Source organism: Bactrocera tryoni, chromosome 4 (assembly GCF_016617805.1).
Source record: "Bactrocera tryoni isolate S06 chromosome 4, CSIRO_BtryS06_freeze2, whole genome shotgun sequence".
NCBI classification, from domain to species: Eukaryota; Metazoa; Arthropoda; class Insecta; order Diptera; family Tephritidae; genus Bactrocera; species Bactrocera tryoni.
Window position 1 is genome coordinate 21,269,828 of NC_052502.1, and position 22,448 is coordinate 21,292,275.

The window sequence follows — 22,448 nt, forward strand, 5'->3', positions numbered from 1 at the left end:
AATTCGAATTGAAAGCGACGCCGCGTGGCTGGGGTGACCAGATTATAATTTTTTAATACATTTAGATGGGATTTATTGTGGATGGATTTTCTTTCTAAAATCAATGTGTATAATTTTGAGAAGAGAATTTGCATACAATTTGGATGATGTGTGTATGTGCATACTGGTAAAATCCACTTTCCTTTAATCTTCTTCAATATATTTTTTAGTGAAATAATTTTTTGGTGGTGTTCTTTTTTCGGTCAGCAATATTTATTATTTTATTGTCTTTGTATTTACATATTTCACATTTTTTTCAAATATTTCATTATTTTTTTCGCTTTTAATTTTATTAAAGCTATTTTTACTGTGGTGATAATAATACTTGTATTAACTATTAGTAAGACTTCTATGCTCTTCTTCTAGTTAACAGCCATCTGTCAGTATGGTACTAATTAACTTCACTAAAACTTTTACCTTCGGTAAAGAATTTCTTTGAACCAGAACTTGACTGACAGATGACTGTACTGTACTGTACCAGTAATTGAGAAGGCGGCCCTTAGTATGTAAAATTAAATAAATATTAATTTCTTAAACAAGGTTTTATACTGTATTATGAGCTTTTATTTATAATCTCTACAATTTTCTGTATTTTTTAGTTAATGACACATAAATGATAAAACGAGTTTTATATTAAGAAGTTTCGTTGGCGCAAAATCATTTTCTTTATTGTAATTCGTCATTCGTCTACTCTCAGTCTACACCAGATGAATTCCTTTTTCCCAATCGCTTGCTTCTCGCGTTGCAGTGGTTGTTTTGCATAGGTTATGCTACTTGTTCAAAATCTGTGATTCGTTCTGCCCCTGAAAGAAGAAAGTGAAATAAATTAATAGTTAATTATTTTATTGTAAACTAAAGAAGTATGAAGCTTTTTTGTAATATATACATGCATTATTCAATACGGTATGCTAACAGTGGAAGAGTACACGAAAATATATTGTTGATATATTTAGGAATTAAGGAAACGCGGTACCCTCTCTGAGTGATGAGTGCCAAATTCAAAAGTTTTCTTATTTTTATAATTTAAGATTCAGATGCGGGGTAAGTAAAGCTATTAAAATCTAACAGGTAATCAATTCTCACATTTCATGAGAGCTGGCGGAAAATGACACTTTTGAGTCCTATAAATGCCAAAACAGTAAATTCCATAAACACAATTAAGTTAATGTTTGAAAAGGAATTGAAGCAATAAATTACATAATTTTAATAAATGCTACAAAATTTTGCAGAGAAAGGTAAAAAATTATTGCCTTGACATGCGCTGCTCACACGAGTATTAAGAGAATTAAAATAAATAAGCGCTTTGAGTTAACTAATCTGTGTAAAATACTTTGGTTCACGACACGTTCTAGCACTCCCATGGGTTCTATGAAAAATTGCTTTATTAGCCTACAGCTAATGTTCAAAACTCCAACAAAATTCCTGGAAATGCTCTAATGTAACTATTTATGTTGACCGGTGGTGCGCACATTAGCGCCAAAATTATCTTTATGTTTTTTACATAAATGCAAGAAGTCAGAGAGATAGCTCAACTGGTGAAGACTAGTACGTATGCGTAATAAGAAGCAAAAAATAAAATAAAGTATTTGAGAAGACTTTTTAGTATCAAAAACATGTAGAAACATGGGCGAAAATAATTCTGATTTCACTAACATACTATAAAATTCCTCAAGAATCAAAAGAGTTTATGCAAATAAATTACCACATTTTTATGTCTACATCGTCCTTTTCAACCAATTTCACAATCACAACTTACATAAATTACTAGTATTTACAAAAGTAGGAAAAATCACCAAAAATTAAAGGAAATGCGATAAAGTCGATTCTCGTTTATCTCAAAAATGGTGGCACATTGATAAAATTGAAAAGAAAAATATAAAGATATAAACGGAGATATTTGCTGACGAAGGCAGTCAAGGATACAACCGTAGCAAATGGTTACAGCTTACGTTCTCTACGCCGGGTGTAATTAAATCTAATAAGAACATTAACGGCAACGTCAAGAAGAAAGTTATATTACAAAACATCTACTGCAGTGGCGCATAGTTTCTTGTTTTCGGTGGTCATACCATCTAAGATGGGCTATAAAAATGTTACGATTGCCTTAGCCGCAATACTGTTCTTGTGGTGGCATATAACTTCCAATTTTCTCATTTATTGTCGCATCTTTAATTTAACTTGCAATCAATTGTACGGCACGGGTTCCTCTTATCACTTGACAATTGTCGCAAACTATTATATTGTTAACTTAACTATAGAACGGTATACGAGTATCACAACCGTGTATACAATTTTTTACCTCTTTTCTCCTAAATTTTCATTGTTACATAGGCCAAATTGCAGCGCTTATTGAGCCTAAAGGGGCAGCACTACTACCTACTTACACAAGCCTTTGAATAATGGCCACAGTCAGAAATTGTTGTGAGATAGAAGTGATAAATTGGGTGGGACGGATTGTGCACACAATTCTCTTGAAGACTCTATAGATATTGCATTTAGTTGTTTACTTTTACTGCTAAGTGAACTCATTTAATGCAGTCCGTGCATATATTTCATTTATACAAAAACTAAAAATTAATAAAGCAATTGATTCCAATAAAAATTATGCATTCCCGACATGTAAGATATTTTTTCTTACAACTGAATATTTAAAATTTTTAAATGGGGTTTCATCAATGCAATTTAATGTGTTAAAAAATACCCTAGTGCATATGAGTAATAATGTAATAAATAAATTTGCTGTAAACCTAGTAAATGAAATATTAGCGTGCATAAGTTTAGTAGCTTAAACTTTAGTAGCCTTAAACGTATAAATTAAAATACATTTGATATTTAATCGTCCTGCATGACTGACACACATAAATACAAGGTAACGTATACGAAATGGCAAACGATTTCGCTAAAAGCGAGATTTGTTTTCAAAGGTTTATTAATTTCAAAGGAAAAGTGAATTAACTTTCACAATTGATGTATTATCAACTAGCACGCTAATTCATATATGCAAGTTCACGTGTTCACTTACACACCAATGGAGGAATTTAGTGCATTTTGTTTCACGAAGACTGTCTGGAATTATATATGTTTTTGTCATATTCAGCTATTAGCCCACACAAGTCACATCCCATCACTGTTAAAAAATTCAGCAAGTAATTAAAATATCTTCCTGCTTTTTGTAATATAATGACACGAACACCAACTTGTATTAGCAAATTTCTCTCGCTCAATTACTAGCCATTTAATTTAAATTTAAACCCACGCTTTTTTAACTTTTAGTTTTCCTTCTATACTCGTATAACCAATACTTTGCTACTTTATAAAACAAAGTTAAGCTTTCAGTTTGGTTTTGTGGCTAAAAAAGCATGGTGTTTTGAGCAGCCAACCCTAAGTAGAAATAAATTAATAAACTTTTATCCTTTAATGTACATTTTAAAAATAAAAATGACCACAATTTGACTAAGATTGATTAAGTGAAATGACATGGGCGTCATGTGTCGTCTTTGTGAATTTATGTGCAGATATCTGCCTGTCTGATAAGTCAAGACATATATTTTCTCAAGTGGCATTTAGCTATGATATTCACCATTATAAACCCACATTGTAAATTAATATGATAATGCCTTCGGTATTTTGCAGTACAGACAGTCAAAGTTGAAATCTAAATATGATTCAATAAATTATTTAAATCAATACAAAGGCATCATATCATCAGAATAAATGTAAATGGTTAAAATGTACCCGTTCGTCATAAGATAAAAATATATTTATGCGACTACATAGTTGGAAATGCTCTTTTTGAGCTGTAATGTTCAATTTCAACTCTAAATGGGTGTGAGTACATTAATTTGCATAAGTATATGTATATCTGTACATCTGTTTAAATTTTTATAGTTTGGAAATTCATTAAAATCATTTAAATTTTGCTAGTATGGTAAGTTCTTTGTAGTTTACAATGTGCTTTCATACTAAATAGACAAAACAAATTTAATTCACTTTGATACCTAGAAGAATACTAAATACAACTTTTTCGTTCTTTTATGAAGGCTCTAAATAAGGAACAGTTTAAACTTTTCATTAAAGACTCATCACATGTATACCGAAGGATTCGCTACTTCATATGCATATATTTTAAAGATAATATTTCCTCCTACAATATAAAGTTCTAGTTGTCCTTTCATTTTAATTTATAATATTCAGATGCTTTCTTATATTATAAACCTGTACATATAGATATTATCTTTCATTCATTCATCAATTATTGCCAATTCTTTGTCTTTAATTCTTCTTGGCACCACACCATTGACTTGTTGTCTTCAAGTGCCGCTCATTTTCAAAGGTTTAATGAAGGATATTGGGCTTTCCTTCTATTCTGACTTGAGGATGTCGTTGCTATTATTTTAGATTGCTTAAATCAATAGTATATATGTATAATATATATATTCTTCTTACTTAATACTTATAAATCAGATAAGTTGTTAATTAACTTGTTCTTTAAAAGTTTCGGGGCATCACGTGACCGCTGATTATGTAAGGACACTTGTCTTACTTAAATCTGTTTGTAAGTTTTATTGTTCATTTAAAAGGCGAAATAAGCGATGAAACAATAATATCTGTTATTGTCTTTTTGGAACTCGCTTTTATTACTCAGTATTCTTTCTTGGTTAGAGGGAATGTTCAATTGGTACGTTGAGTTGATTCACTTGAGTGAGTGTAAAATTATATTCAATATTATTGTGCATACATACTTATACATACATACATACTAACCACATGAACAGACAAATTGTAGCAAATAATTTCATTAGATTTACATTCTACAGATCCGGCATTTACACATGGTTTATGAATAATGCAATATAGAAACGCGTAATTTGAACACGTAAGATTATTAGACAAAAGACGAGCATTCAAATAAAAATTTAAGAAATTGGGTCAAAAAATTATATTTGTAAGCACAGGTACAATTATGAAGTTAGTCTAAAGAGCAACTCGTTTCAGTCAAATCGATATTAAAATTTTCAATAAATTCAGCAAAAAGGATAGGAGAGCACTCTCGCATTAAATGTCCACCTGCACCAAATGGAATCTCAAAAAGAACCACAAAAGCCAATTCTCAAAAGAGGTTTAAGCATATTTCTGACCTTGTAGATCAGCCGATGTGGAATAGCCTACAGATTGCAAACTACTGCGGTGGGCAGTCAAAACTAGTCGCTAACATTGCTAAGTGAAGATTATTTAAATGCCCAATCCTATTTTCTAAAGCGCAATGACAATAATTTGAGTGATTTATTGAAATTATTTTACACAAAATGATGTGCTTGCTATTTGAATTGCATTTTCAGTCCATTTTGGCAAGCATTCCTGAAGTGTGTTCAATTTTTCAAAGCCGGAGCGTAGGTTAGTTATATTGCAAAGAGGATTTTATGGCTTTCAATCCGATTTTTTTGGAGGTAAAATTCAATATGAATGTGAAATGGTTTTGAAATGGTTTATGTCTGTTCGATGGGTGACAACTTTAGTGAAGGAGTAGACGTGATGCCCATAGCTACTGAATTGCATAAGTATCAATTGTCGCCACTCGACTAATCAATTACTATTCGATTTTACTCTATAAGTATAAGGATAAGTTTTCTTTTTACAAAATATGTATTTTAAATTTAAAATATGGGTAACAAAATTTTTAATTCGCCTATATTTCTACTAGTTTTTTCTAAATCTTTGCCTGGTTTAACACACTTAGCTGGATTTAAATTATGCCCGATTGAGCGACGACTGCTGAATGAAAACGTTGCTCATACGCCAGAGTGAACAATAATCATGCGGCAAAACTGAATATTGCAATTCTTTTACGACGATCATTCATCACAATTAGCTCGAGTTTTCACTTGAAATATTATTGAATAAATTTGCAGATGGTTATAACAAACTGTTGGGAAAAGAATTTTGTTAAGGAATGAAGAAAATAATAGAAAACTAAGGAAGATGTGAAAGTCAGAACTTCTTTTTGTACACTCCCAGAAAGTTTTTGAAAAAAACTGATCAACCAAACATATCTTTGAAGAAATGTGCACCGTCAGTATTAGTTCTCTCTAAACAATAGAGTATGCACAATTCCATACAATCATTTATTTCACTAATAAACGCCTCAATTGAGCTTCATTAATACTACGAATTACTGGTTCTAAGCAAATAATCGAAAATGTTTGTCTATTCTATATAGAACAAACTAAATTTTGTTTTCTAAAGTGAATTTCCACACGAATATCAAGAATCAAAGATATGAATTGAACATTAACGCAAATCAGTGGACGAACCATCTTGGATAGGACGTGCAATACAGAGATATCCTGCATTGTGTTGCAATCAATATGGCCAAAAATATATATATTATATATCGAATATAATTTATAAATAAAGTAAAATGTACACGTTGACACAAGTTCGGTTTTATTAAGACATTGCTATTCATATTTGATTTTCAGTGATGCTCTCATTTTTTCCGAAATATATATTTTTGCATTAACGACGGTTTACATATGTTTATTATAAAGTTATTGGCTAATTTGTAAACTGAAGTTGCCATAAAAAATTTTAAAATCTGGTAGCCAAGTATTAAGCTTGCATACAATTCACAAACTGATGGTACGAGCACACCGCACCACTTAATGAAAATTTTAGATTTATACATTTATAAATTGACCATGGGAACATATGTTAAAAGCAAATGCGTAGCAGATAGTATGTAACACCAAAGTTTATAAAAAATTGTATGTTATAACAAAAAATTTAAGTCTGGTATGGTTAAGTATACAATCCATTCAAAGAACTATTCAAAACAAAAAAATATTTTTAATAGCTATTAAATGTATTTAAATGTAATGTATAATAAAAATATTCAAAAATTTTAAGTCCTGCTGTGAATACATGAACATTTGAAATGCAAACTCTGGATGTTTCACAGTAAATTCACGTTTACTAGCAACGTGCAAAGGAATTAGGTACTACAGGTGAAATCTGCTGTGTCTTTGTAAACACTGAATTATTCATTTGAAATTCTACAGGACGGCAAATTATAAAGTGCTAATTCCACTTAATTTAAATGGAAATTTATAATATAAATTCGTACGAAGAGACCACGATGCGTAAGGGAACGGTGTCGTGTATTTGTGTTTACAGTTCTAAATTCTGATTGACTTTGCTGTTGCTATAGTAGCAAAGCTCCGAATTTATATTTGATTTTAGTTTTCTTAATTGTTTTTTTCACTGGATTTTCGAACGCTGTGTGTACAGAAATTAAAGTAGCGCTCCAAAGTAAACAGCACTTTAAAACAAAAGCAGAAAAAATGTTTTTTTCGGTAAAATCAATTTATTTTATTCAAAATAGTTTGCTTCTGCTTCAATATAGCTTTTTGCACGGTCCAAAAGCATGTCGAACGAGTGTTTTAGCTCGTTGGCGGGTATAACCGTCAGTATGTCGGTGCAAGCCTTTTGAATGGCATATCAGGTGAATACGGGGAGTGATTAATGGTAAAAATGTGACTTTTGGTCAAATAATCGGTTACAAGCGTCGATCGAATGTTGGATTCTGAGCAATTGTTGGTCGTCAGTTAATTTGTTCGGAACAAACCGTGCACACACCTTTCGTAAACCCAAATGTTCGGTAAAATGCGATAAGTCAATGTTTTGGAGATGCTCAATTCCATTTCCATGAATTTCAATGATGATTTTTGATGAATTCAGGCACAGTTTCGATGGAATTTCGTGTATTCACGGATTTTGATTGGCACACATGTTGATCGTTATTTATGTCCTCACGACCACTTTGAAAACGCTGAAACGATTTCAGAATATCTGATGCTGTCAGCGAGAATTTCATATTTCTTTTGACCAATCTGCATGATTTAAAATTTGACCCACTCGATCGTGTTGCACCCGCCATTTTGTCAGCATATTTGGTTTGCGGTGGTCATATTTTGTGAATACTAGTTTTCCCTTAAGATTCAATAGGCATGTAATACCAAATCGTTTCTTCGACAGTCGGACTATCCAGCTTCCACTATTGGATATTTTGAAAAATCGAGAGTTTTTTTTGAAAAATGTAACGATTTTTAAATATTTAAGGAGTTTAAAAAAAATGCAGATTTGAAGTACATTAAATACAAATTGGAAGCAGAAATTCTTTCCAGCTGAAAATTGAGCTATTTCTAAAGGCTTTGAAGACTGAAATGTATCATGTTTTGTTAAATAGTTTTCATTTTCTTACTTTCCAGTTTCATTTAGTTTAGCTAAATTCTTATGCATTGTTTTAAAAACTCATTATCACAAAACTTTTTGTTTTTATTTGCTCATTGCTTGGTGTTGTTTTAACCTTCATTGCATTGAAGTCATTTTAATTTGCGTCGAACACTTCACTTGTCGTAAGAATTTTCTTTCCTTTTAAAAGCTATTGTTATTTTCAATAATTTTTTTCAATTTGGCATGCCGCTTTGAAATAAATCAAAGGTTGGTCCTCTCGATTACTTTGAAATTGCAAGAAGTAAATGAAAATCGACTTGTTCAATATCTTAAATATTTTTTCTTCAGCAATCAGTTAGTTGATTACTTTTTCTGACGCAACAACAAGCGATACAGATAGAAATATATTTTCTGTTATGCATTTTCTGAAAAACCTTTTTTAAATCATAAAAAACGAAAACAATTGCGACGAAATCAGTCAGTCAAAAGTGGTAAAATTTATATGAGATTTTAGCTTTTAGTATCTACAATAAATCGCAACTAGAAGTTATTAGGTAAAATAATGCGGGTATAAAGTTTTTAATTAAATATTGTAAAATAAATAAATATATTAACAGGGTCCGGCAGCGTTACCAATTAAAAAAGGTATAAATTCAGTTTGGAAATTATCTTTATTTATTTTACAGTACAAAATGTGTGAAAATAACCATAAATTGAGAACCAATTAATTTTTGCTCGATATGACCACCTTTCGCCTTAACTATGGCCTTGAGACGGTCAAAAAACGAATCGCGAGCTGCCCGGATGTGACTTGCCGGTATTTTGGCCCACTCAAGGACAATGGCTTTCCTCAGCTTCCCGAGACTGGTGTAGTTTTTACTTTGGACCTTGCTCTCCAAAATGGAGTAGAGAGAATAATCCATTGGATTCGCATCTGGTGAATTCGAGAGCCATTGTGTGGTGGTAATGAAGTTCGGAACGTTGTTTTTCAGCCATTCTTGGTTCACTCGCGCTTTGTGAGACGGTGCTGAGTCTTGTTGAAAGGTCGTGGTTTGCGACCGAAATGCTTGTTTGGCCACGGCTTCAAAGCAGCCTCCAGAACACTCTCCCTATAATATGTCGCCTTTACTTTGACGCCAGGCTCGATGAAAACAATTGGAGAGCGCCCATCTGCGGTGACTGCGGCCCAAACCATTATTTATGGCCAACCGATGACTTAGATTCTCGTATGAACGGTCAGTCAAGTAAACCCTATCGTTTTGAGAGTTTACGAATTGCTCAATTGGAAACATTTTTTCATCAGAAAACACAATGTTCAGAATTTGACAAGCGGCCAAGCGAAGCAACTGCTTCGCTCTCTCAATTCTTACTTGTTGCTGCTTCGGTGTGAGATCATGGGCCTTTTGGAACTTGTTAATCTTGACCTTGAGCTCATTTTGCAATATGCGTCGGTTGCTGCGGTCGGATATTCTCAGTTCTTTAGCCATTTGATCGGCACTTCGTCGTGGATTTCGCTCAAGTCGCTTTTTCACTTTCCGAAACATCTCACATGACGTTGCAGTCTTTTGATGACCACCTCCATGGCGTTTTGCGATGCTACCAGTATCATTGTAACGAGTGATGGCGCGATGAACAAAAACTTTATTCACATTATGGTGTTTGAGCTCACGAACAATTGCTGGCTGTGATTTTCTAAGCAACAATGTAATCTCCGAAGAAATTGATCAGATCAGCTCAATATAGCATGCCGTACAAACTGAACGATCGGAATCAAGTTCTAGTATGGACAACTTTCACATTTGACAAGATATATTTACGAAATTTGGTATAGATTAATTTTTAAGTCAACAACGTAATCTCTAAAAAACTTATTCAGAACGGATTACTATAGTATATAGCTTCCGTATAAACAGAACACATAGCTACTAACAGAAATGCACTTCTGAAGGATATTTAGCTTCAGTGCAACCGAAGTTAACTTTTTTTCCTGTTTTGCGTCCATTTTTGGCAAAACGCTTTTGTACACTTGTGAACAATACTCCGAACTGTCATTCAGCAAATTTATAAACAGCTGATTAAAGTGCGACAGCTGCGCGAACGGTCAGAAGTTACACTTCGTGTTAGCCAATATGTACACTTTTATTGAAGCTCACTCTACTTTTTTATAAACTTTTCAAAACTTATTCATACCAATATTAACTGCGCTAATTTTTTAAACGAAAAGGCAAAAGTATACATAAATATTACTTAATTCGATATGTTCAGCAAAAAGTATTAAAAAAAGCGTGTAAATCCTTAATATAAACATGTTGTTTTGTACACTTATTGCTTTAAAAAATTTACTTTGCACTTCACACATTCCATGTGAACATATTTGCCAATTAAAGACCTACATTCACATTGAATAAAATATTTATATTGGCAATATTGAAAACTCGTTTATTTGCCATAAGCTACTAAAATAACAATCTCATTTGTGCTATAGGTGACAACTATTTAAGTATGGATGAAGTTAAGATTATACAAGTAGTAATACTTCTTTATATTTGATTACTAGAAGTAATTTGTGGTGATTTAAACCCAGCATTTTTACTAAATCGATACTTAGATTTTACTTATAAAGAGAACTTACAGAATAAGCGATAAACATATCAAGCCGTTTACTTAAGCTTTAAGGCACAGAAGCACCAAGGAAAAACAAAGTGTGTACACATGAACGTACGAATCTGACAAATGAAAAGCTTTTATCCTTTTCAACATTATCTTTAAATTTGCTTTCACTGCATGTCAGTGCTCTTTGTTGAATGGTTGATCGCACAAAAGCTATAATTCATGAATTTGTATAATACAAAGTAAAGATATGCAACAATTTCAAAGTGTGAAATTCTTCTCTCGTTGATAAGAAAAGTTGAATGCTTTTATCTACTTACATAACCATTTTATTTGTTTCGATTCGTATTGCGAATAATACGTTAGAGATACTCACAACATTGGTATATTTTAGAAGATTTATTTCATAGTTTTATTCTACCAAGCCACTAACATCACTTGGATCCTTGGACCTGGAGGCCAGTAGCATTAACATTGAGGTACAATGTTACGTACAGGTATAGCAATATTTTCAAAATATATGTCAATAATGTCTAACAGTAGAGATATGTATATACAAACGACATATTTATCAGCAAAATGAAACATAAACAATTGCTTATAAAGAATTTCCTGGTACGAAGCTTCAAAAGCGGTTTCTGGAAAAATCGAATCTACATAAATTGAGTAACGAGAGAAAAAAGGAATCGGACATAAAGAAGAAATGATTAACGAATATTATTAAACAAAAAATTATGAATAGTTTGAAAACTTTGCGAGAAATTTAAAAACTGGTCAATCAGTCAATTGCAGTCAACGAGAAGTCTGTATACATGAGACAAACATTCATATGAAAGTTACTGCTTGTTTATATATCAATATGAAGAGAATTTGTTGTAGTCAGTATAGTTTGTTGAGTGGTCAACAGGACTATATATATTACTAAAGTTTTAAACAAATCGAAACACCTGAAGTCTCTTATAACAGATTTTAACTGACCTACTAAAAACAAAACTAGATATATGTAATACTAGAGGACCCGTCCACGTTTTAGTGCGTCTGATACATATTTAGTAATACGATCTATGTATCTGATTTCTATTATTAAGATTATGACTATTAGTTAAGAAGATATAGCATTTTTGGTGAACCAATCATTTTCAAATGATTCTTACATGAATTTTGAACAAATGCTGCGTCATACCGCTTTACTAAAGTTGTCACAAGACAACTGAATATTTCTTAACTTACATACGCTAAATACAAGCTAAACTCTAAAATCTAAGCTAAACTGTGGTTATATACCTGTACACAAGTGTAAGGATATAAACACGTCTGTGCTTTTGCAGATAAACTCATGTCAAGTTTTACTGCGTCGACATTTCTTTAACATAGTCGATTTCACCTTGACTCCCTAAGATCATACCTGTATATGGCATTTAATACTACTTTTTATCCCATAATTCAATGTTTAGCGTAGAGAAAGCGGAGGCGACAACAACTGTGTGTGCATATGATTTCAGATAAGTATATATATTTCAAAGGCTATAGGTAAGCTATCAATTTATCACTTTTTCACGCTAGACGTGGGCTTACTTCTTTTGATTTCATAGCGCAAAACTCAAGAAGATCACACTCGCAAAGAACTAGTATTACCTTATTTCTTTTATGACTTTATATGAACACTTATTATGAATAGAATACATGTCCGGGTAGACAGAGTGAGTACTTCTAATCAGATATTGTGAACGTAAAAGTTTTAAACAAATGGTGCTACGCTTAATGGCTCACGTTGTAGAGAGTTCCAGATTGAGCTAACAGCCTGACTCATCGGATTTTCAGAATCACAATACTGTTTTTAAATGGCTTATTTATACCTTTTTTGTTGTTGAATATCAGTCATCAAAAGAGATCTAAGGAGTGTATCCAGTGAGCCAAGCCCACAATCATATTAATCTACAAACGATAATGACGAAAAAATACTAATAATTTTTTCATTTTTGCATATGTAGATATAATGTCACTTAATCATTACCACATACCAATTTTACCATATACTGGAAGTGACTAACAAATCGTCCTCTAAATGTTTACTTTGAATCCATTATTTTCACATTTTGTTAGCTACAAAATACATAGAAGTGCCTTAGTTTTTTAGCTAGAATAATACTAAGTGAAAGATGACTAATGTAAGTATGTATAGTATATTTACTATATGTTTACGATAAGTGCAAAGTATTTACATAACTTAAAAAATGGCACACAGTTTAAACATTTTATTTTTTCACAGTTTTGTTGCAGTTTTTCTGTTTTACTTTCTCAGCAACGGCAATGAAATATAAATTGCTGTCAGTGTGTTTGTGGTTAACTAAAGTAATTTCTTTGTTCTTTTGTTTTGCCAATATGTCAGCCATTTATCATGGCACGTCTGCAGTTGTGTATATGACAAATATTTATATTTGTTCGTTCGTGCAATGTATGTTTAAACGAAAACGGGATGTACACTTAATTGCTTCGAGCTAGTTTATTTAAGTGGTTGCTTTCACTGAAATTGTATTATTTTTCTCTTATATTGTTAGTTTCCTCTTCCAGGTATATACATACAAATAATTTTCTTTTGAAAATTTGAAAATAAAAGTGAAAAATTATATGTGTCATAATATTTTAAATGGCATTGTGAGAGTTTTATATAGTGTACTATATTATTTAGTAGCTATTAAACGGTATTCCTTTTTTCCTGTTTCGTATTACTTTACATACTATGTGGGAGTAATGCTGAGAAGTATTTATTTAAACAAGATAGCAAAGTATCAAACTTTGTCATATAACAAATTTAATAAAATTTCCTCAGCGAAAAAGTCTTGAAAGCGACAGAGTTAAGAACTCTCACACCTCTCCTCACAAGCAAAAAGCACTTACTCCATCAATGTCATTTTAAAGGGAAAAATATGGTTAGCTGTCGTTTGGCTTAAATGAGTTGTAGAAATGAAACGGTTGTTAACTCCCTAATAAACATTAGTGCATGCTTATATACATGTACAGTGTACATTGTACACACATATGTATAAGGAAAATATGAAAAAGGCAAGAGCAAGTGTTTGAGGAGAACACAACTCATTTCATGCCACATTGAGCGAAACAACATTACCCTTGCCAAAGCATATTTATTTGTGTATGTAGCTGGATTTTTTACGATCATAAAAAAGACGGTGAAATCATATTTTTTACGTTACATAAATGTCCATATTCGAGTACATATTCAGCCATTTGTACTGCATTAAACCAACATATGGTTAGGGATACAGAGTATAATGCTTTGCTGGATGCTTTTTCTGCATATTTCCCTAATATAATTTGGTTTTATTAATCACAGAGTTACAGCTCCCAGCTGCAAATACTACGCCATTTTATTAAAAAATTAAACCGAAAAAATCAAAAAGGTTAAATAAAAAAATATTGTCGTATTTTTATACTTAGTACTCAAAACGGAAACTCAAACTGCGAGCCAACATTCACTATTTTGTATGATTTGGCTGAAAATGATGTGCAAAAACATATGAAAGTACAAACTACCACAGTGACGCCCTGAAAAGAGTTATTCTGGCTGTGAAATTCAATAACTTATACTTAATTCAATTACATCATTTTAAGGGTATGTTAAGTAGGAGAAGACTGTGGACCTTGGTACTGGCGCAAAATTTAATCAACATTAGAAAATATGCATACAGTGAAAACCTTAATAAGTTATGTAATTTTTATTAGAAAAGCTTCAATATGCTCTTTCAGCGAAATAGTTAATTAGAAAAACAGCGAAATAAGTTATATTCTCGAAAATATAAACATCATTCGAAGTTAGTACTTGAGTAGAGGAATAATAATTGAATATATTTGAAAGATCTTCAGTCAAGGACATAAATGTTTAGGAAAATCATCGAGCCAGATAGGCCTTGCAAATACTGTGGAATAATTCTAGATTAGAATATACCCACTTATGGTATGTTTTTTACATCCGAATGAGCGTTTAAAAAAATGCTGTTGTTTTATAAGTAAATATACATGTAAAATTTGGAATGTTATAATATTGTTCCCAAACAAACTTTCTTAATTAATAATTTTATCTTCTATTACGGTTATACTAAAAATTTAGCTTTTTATAAATAGAGAAATATTATTCTCATCCTCGCCCCTTTGTAAAATAAAGCCTAGCCATGGAAATTAGTATTGAAATTAGAACCCGAAAACTGTGCAAATTTCGTGATAAATACCATATAATATTAAAATAAATTTTTTCAACCCTTAGGTGAATAAAACTATTATGCTCTGCACCAACGGGTTGCAAGGGTATAAAAGTGTGAGTAACGTTAGAAGTTAAAATTTTTATACAATATTCGAATACCAATATACGAAGGCCAACATTTGCCTGCCCAAGGACAATCTGAATTCGAATGTTGCGTACGCAACTGGCAAAGACACCATAGATATGTAAATATATAATAAAAATGCAAAAGCATTACGTTAAACGGTAGGTTTGAAAGAGTATCGTGATAATTAAATAAGTGGATCGTTCTTTTATATTCAACACATACATATGTGTGTGCGCACAAACATGCATAGATATCACAAGCGCTAACAGGCCAGATTAAGGACATTGATTTCGTTTCATTTGCATTTTCTAGGCTCCGAAAAGGATTATTGCATAATGGTAGCACATGCTGTAGAATGAACGCATATTGAAAAATAAAAGTGTTTTTGCTTATAGTAAATGTACTGATTATGTGTGTGTCTTACAATAATGCCAAATAATGGGATACTTTTTACTCCACAGTAGGTTTGAAAAACTTAAAATCACAGGAATGTTGACAATCATGCCTTTATAGCAAATGAGCTCTCAGTGTGCTTTCACTTATCGATGCATAAGAGTAAGAAATTTTAATATCATATATACATGATAGAGCGAACATAGAAGAAACCAACGTATTGAAATTTGAAGTGGTTTTAAATATTTATTCTAATATATCACAATAAAGCTATAAATTCTAATTTCATGAAGTTTAAAACATATTAAGTATCTGTCTTCCTTCATATTGTTTTTTGTATTTTGCTTTACCTAGCATGTTCCCTCAATTACTAGGCTTTTAGTGGATTATTAACGAGATTAAAAAGTGAACATTCGCTTACGAATGGCATATGTCTTAATTGACAATACCAGACAGCTAAAGAGAGATTATGAGGTTTCGTTTTTTTACAATCACTAATATTCAAGTAGCAATACAAAAAAATTAAAATTTATTTTTAACTTTCTTTTACATAAACATATATCTGTTTTGAAAAAAAATATTTAATTGTGTATATATATTAAATATGTAAAATAAATAAAGAGTATAAAAATAAATGAAAAATAGGAATACAGAAAAAACATGAAACACTAGAAAAATAAGATATGACTTGCTGAGGCTATTTCAGTATACCGTTTAAAGCCGTGAAATATGAATCTAGCAATAAAGACAAATCATATATTCGTAATAGGACAAAAAATGTTTACACAGTAAAAAAATCCTACATTTCTTGCGTATCACTACAACGGAAGTTCGATATGTCGTTTTGTATAAAAAAATACAGTAAAGCAAGTAGGCTGTTAGGACACATCAGTATAATCAACATCGGTAAGTGTTGCAGTCAAGATAATTGATTAATAATTTTCTCGTTGAGTCAGTAATGTGGCACCAGATTTACGAATACCAATTAATTCAGTTACCTTATTGTACTGAGTAAGGAATTATATGTAAATGTGAATATTTTTGTATAGTTTCTGCTAGTTTCAATCTTCAAATTAGCTATGAAATATAAATCAATGGAAGCCAAAAATGTAACCTTCGTAGCTCATTTCACTTCACCATAGAATTCTGTATTTTGTAAATAAACTATATAGAGTTGCTCTAATACCATAAAAGCAGAAATGAATTCACAAGGAGTGGACTTGAATACCACTAAATAAACTAATCATTTGCAGAAATTAACACAGATTGGTAGGCGTAAACAGAAGTTAAAAGGGCGACAGTAGAATAAAGTGAGAAGGAATGCGAAAGAACAAGTATATTTACACATATAAAATGTTAGCATTGCAAACATAAAGGAACAAACCCGAAGACCTGGCAAGAAAACTACTTATACTTTGATTCGGAGAGAGCCCGTGAAGGGCAGACAGCAATAAGTTTTTAGAATGCCTTTTTTTTAAGAATTTTAATAAAAGTGTTGTATAAAAGTATATTTTGAATTATATTGAAAAGCCTTTCTATAATCCACATTACAAATAATATTTGGTAGCATACCACTAATGCCTATTTACTTATTGAACATTTGTGCATTCAATTGGTAACAGTAACATTTATCAAGGCAATCATCCGGTTATAAATATAATTTTAGCTGCCAATAAACTGCCTTTATTTGCAAGCTACACGATATATTACGAAAGACGCATAAATAGAAGACCAAGCACAACAGAGCCATAATTATAGAATAACATTCATGCAATGAGCTCACTACAGTTCGTTTACACTGTTATTATTGCACTTATGTACATATATTCAAACTTTTGATGGTTGATAAATATGAAATTTTATTAAAGATATTGACATATATGACAAACAATATAAATAACATAGCTGTAGGACATATACTATATATATGGGTAAATATGTTTTTCTCCATTAATTTGAGTAATGTTACCTATACAAAAATATAGAGTTCTACATGTCGTATACGCAACGTAAAGTGCGGTGACTGCTGATATTAAGTATATGTTTATATTGAACTGACAAACAATTAGACGGTTATATCATTATCGATGTATCGACTATGGTTTGCAGTAATATTTTCTCTGTAAAATATTGTATCCACCTATATTTAAAACTTGAAATAAGCTCCCGTGAAAAGGACTTGCCTTTAATAGCTCAAATGGCAGTTGATAAAAAGAAGAGGGGAATACAAAATAATTTAAAAACATTATCTTTTAATAAATACATTAAAATAATTTTTCTCTTGTTTTCGACGTTCATGTCATGTCATTCAAAAACTTCATTTGATTGAGAGATTAGTTGGCGTATATACAGACAGAAGGATATGGCTAGATCTACTCTGTTTATTTATTTAGTATATAAATATATTTAGTAGGATTTCGGACGTTTCTTTCTGACTGCTTGACTTCTAGGCGAACCCAATATTTCCTATTCCTAGTATGACATAAGAGATTTTCTGAATTACATATGCATATATATTATATTGTGTAACACACCATATTTATATATGTATATATTATACCCATATATTGATAAAAAAAATGCTTTTTTCGAAATTTTCAATATCAATAAATCAAGTAATGCAAAAAGTTTAATTTTGTAGAATATAATGCTTATAAAAACTATAATCATGCAATTATTCTAGCTTTACAAACTGGAAAACAACAACTTTAAATATTTTTCCAGTATATGTATTAGTGTTTCTTGCTCGAATGCCTTTCCAACGCAGTTGAGGCTTGTGATTAAAATCAAAATCCCACCAAAATCCCGCCAAAGTAATCAGTTTTTGATATGCAAAAAATCTACTATTTCTAATCTTTTTTGTCTCACAGTAAATAAATTTTCCTATGATTTAGATTTGTGATTACATTTCAAGTACAGTCGTGAAATGATTTATTACTCTAACCCGCCGGCCTCAATTAACATATTTTTTTACAAGCTCAAACGGACAGTTACATGAAAGAATTAGAGAATATCGTTGAAACATGGTATGAACAATTGTGTAGCATTAATTTATGTATTGAAAGTGTAAACCCTTCTTAACGGAACGCATGTTTAAGTAACAAGATACGTAATTATAGCGTTCTAACCACATCTTCAGTAGTAGCTTTCGCTTATAAGTGAGCCAAATTATTTGTAATGATAAAGCAACCACACTTAACTGACCACAACTACTCAAACCGCAAGCAAATATATTGGACCGCCAATAAGTGCCCACTTGTCACATAATATACATATATACATTTACTGCAGGCACACTTTCCTACCCCAATAAGGAAGAAGAAGAGACCATTTCACATTCACCCAAGAGACAGCAGAAGGTGAGATTGTAACTAAAACATACGTCGAAAGTTAGGGAGCAACTGCGGAAGGACGCCCGGCTATTAAATTTTTTTTGATGACAACCACCAATTGTTGAAATTGAATATTTTGGACAAATTAAGAGACACTTGAGTGTGAATAGGTCTTTTTATAAAATTACCGCAAATACAGCAGAAAAATGTGAATTTGCATTTGATCTATCGCTTAAGGTGGTACAAAGTTTATAAAAAGAACCTAAACATTGGATATTTACCCACAAAATGGAAAACAACAAACTGCAAAATGGATATACATACATAGGTGCAAGTTTCACATTAAATCTTCGTTGAATTTGAATATGTGTTTTGATATCTGTGTAAATGAATATGAACACAATAAGTGTGAATAAGTAAGCTTGAAAAAATAGCACTATCTAATATATAAATATTTGTATTCAATAAGATTATTTAATTAATTAAATTGATTTTCGAAAATGTTTTCATTTTGCGAATATACATATATAGATATATTATCTCCACACCGACATACATACATATGCCATCCAGTATTGCCATATGCTTACATTATTCAGTCATTAACAATGATTCAGCAGCATTAACTGAAACGTTAAATATATAATTTCTATATTTGTTCCTCTGCGCAAACAGATGCGGCAAATTTATACATTTTTTATAAACGTTTGTGATAGCTTAAAAGCAAATACACTGCATACCCAGGCGAGGACTGTCTACTGATTATTACTCAGCAGATGTTGCCTACGCTTTTTATCAAGCGTTTTGAGACTTGAGCGGCTTTTGTCTTCGTTATTATGATTATTTGCGTTATTGCTCGGTGTTTCCAAGCTGTTGTAGTAATCATTGTTTTATACTATTTACTTGAAGTTCAAAATGATTCTAATTATTATGCAGTTGCTATAGTAATAATTAATGGAAATATGAAAACAGCGTGTCGAAATGAGGCAGCAATAAACCCAATATTTAATTAAGTATAGTCGTATTATCTTCCATTGTCTCTGAAATGTAATAAATATATAAGACGTAATATTTTTAATTTGCCAATACATTTTAATGGCTTTCTCATAAAAAAATACTTAATAAGAGTGCGAAGTTGGGAATATCCCGATAGAACGATTTCTACAGAAATCAATTCGAAATAAATCTAAGGAAAATTTGGCGACTGTTGTGCTAAGAGATCTGTGGGATATTTGAGATATATCTAAATTAAGGTGGTTTGACCCTTACATCTTGATTACAGCGCAAGAAATCCTACGTGTTAGGAAATTCTTATTGTCATTTTCGGTTTTATCAACCTAAACTTAGCAAAGAACAGCCTATAATTCCACTGTCGCAAAAAATATTTCTGCTATACTTTGGGCGTATATTTCGTCCAAACGTTATATATATTTTCAGTGAATATGTTCCAAAGCAATCCCAAAGAAAAGTATTGACAGTGTATTATATGTTGAAAATACAATCGAAAATAATGTCTACATGAATCTAAAATGTTTAAAAGGAAAGATTTATTGAATTTAATATTTCAAAATTATTTTTTGTAAACATTTTAACATGCATTATGAAAAATTGGCACGTATGAATACATAATAAATCGGAGGACCAGTATTTCAGATTTCTACCATTTTTTTATTCAAATAATTGTAGTTTGCTATCAAATTTGTCGAAGTGAATTGCAAACAAACTGTAGATACACAAACAGTTTATCGCAGCATCTTATCTAATAAACAGGGTGACCCATTTTATGATTTTACTTAATATTGCTTATGCTGCATATTTTTGCAATTATTTGGTTATGCTGCATATTTTTGTATTTGTTCATTTTAAGGTCTTATTTTTACCTTTTATTCCTTTTTTTTACCATTTTTCACAACACTGTTTCTGTTAAATATTCATGTTGTCTCTTTTACACCTTTATATTTTACTAAGTATAACACCACCGAAAATGCTATCATTATTGCTATTCTTAGTAAGTTGTCAAACGTGTTTAGTGGTTGAAATGCCGAAAGTAAAAGAATCGAAGCAATATTTTTTAAAAAGAGTCACGGAGCAGTATAGAGGCATCTTACGCTGCGATGAAGGTGTACTTTTTTGTTTGTACTGCAACACAACGATTACCGCTGGACGGATGTTCAACGTCACACAGCATTTCAGTTCAACAAAACATGTGGCTGCGGCAAAAAGGCGCGCCACCAACTCTATACATGAACAAACATTATTGACACAATATAAAGAGCAGGAATCAAATCCATTTGGCATGGATCTCTGCAAAACGTTTATGCAAGCTAATATTCCATTAAAAAAAATGCGTGATCCCAGCGGGGTAAATTTTTTAGAAAAATATACTGAAAACAACGTGCCATCAGAGACAACAATGCGTAGATACGTTCCAATTTCCATTATACTACGAATGTATGGAAGATTTAAAAAAAAGGTGGAAAATAAATATATTTGGGTGTCTTTAGACGAAACGACAGACGTCGAGCAACGTTATATTGCCAATTTTGTATTTGGAGTTCTTGAAGAAGAAGAAGAAAAAGACAAGTGTTACCTTTAAAATGTAGCCGAGCTGGATTCGGCAAACGCAAGTAATGTGGCTGCATTCTTTAATGACAGCATGCAATTATTATGGCCAGAAGGCATGCAATATTCGAAAGTCTTACTTGTCGTAACATACGCAGCCTATATGCTGTCGGCTATGTCCAGCTTAAAAGTTTTGTATCCAAAAATTATGCATGTAACATATTTTGCGCATGCATTGCATAGACTTGCTGAGTTTTTCCGTTGTCAATTCAACAAAGTAAATACGCTTATTGCAAGCAACAAATCTGTTTTTTTAAAGGTAAGGTTTTAATGTATTCACAAGGCAAACATTTATTTAACAACCTAGGCACCCTCACGTAAAAAAAAAACTTTTGGAAATGTTCCCAGATTTACCATTGCCTCCGACTCCAGTTATAACCAGATGGGGGACCTGGTTGAAAGCTGCGGAGTACTACTGCAAAAATTTTAATGAAATTAAAACTGTGCTTGACACATTCGACCCAGAAGACTCAGAGGCCATTAAAGTTGCAAAAAACCTTTTTGAAGATCAGCAATTGAGCAGCGACTTAGCTTTTATTAAAATTAATTTTGTTTTTATAAACGAAAGCATAAAACAGCTCGAAGATAAAGGAATTCCCCTTGAAAAAAGTATTAACATACTTAACACAGTTTTTTTGAGATTGAAAACGATCTCAAATGATAAATATTTAAATAAATTTAAAGCAATTATGCTGCGTAACCCAGATAACAAAGTACTTGTGGACATAAATAATGTTCTTTTCGAAAATAAACAAGCAATAAGTTTAATTGCTAAGTTCTCTCCAAATGAAATAACTAAATTTAAATATTGTCCAACCACATCTTGTGACGTGCAAGGATCTTTTTCAATTTATGGAAATATATTATCTGAATACAG

The 22,448-nt window shown here is 31.6% G+C and overlaps 1 long non-coding RNA gene across 1 annotated transcript in view; it reads right to left on the minus strand.

Annotated features, from left to right (window-relative positions):
* Positions 1 to 580: 580 nt before the first annotated feature.
* LOC120776030 overlaps positions 581 to 22,448 on the minus strand; it is a 76,490-nt gene continuing 54,622 nt past the window's right edge. Inside the window, exon 2 of the long non-coding RNA XR_005705377.1 lies at positions 581 to 842. This is a non-coding gene — a long non-coding RNA (uncharacterized LOC120776030). The remainder of the gene's footprint in view (positions 843 to 22,448) is intronic.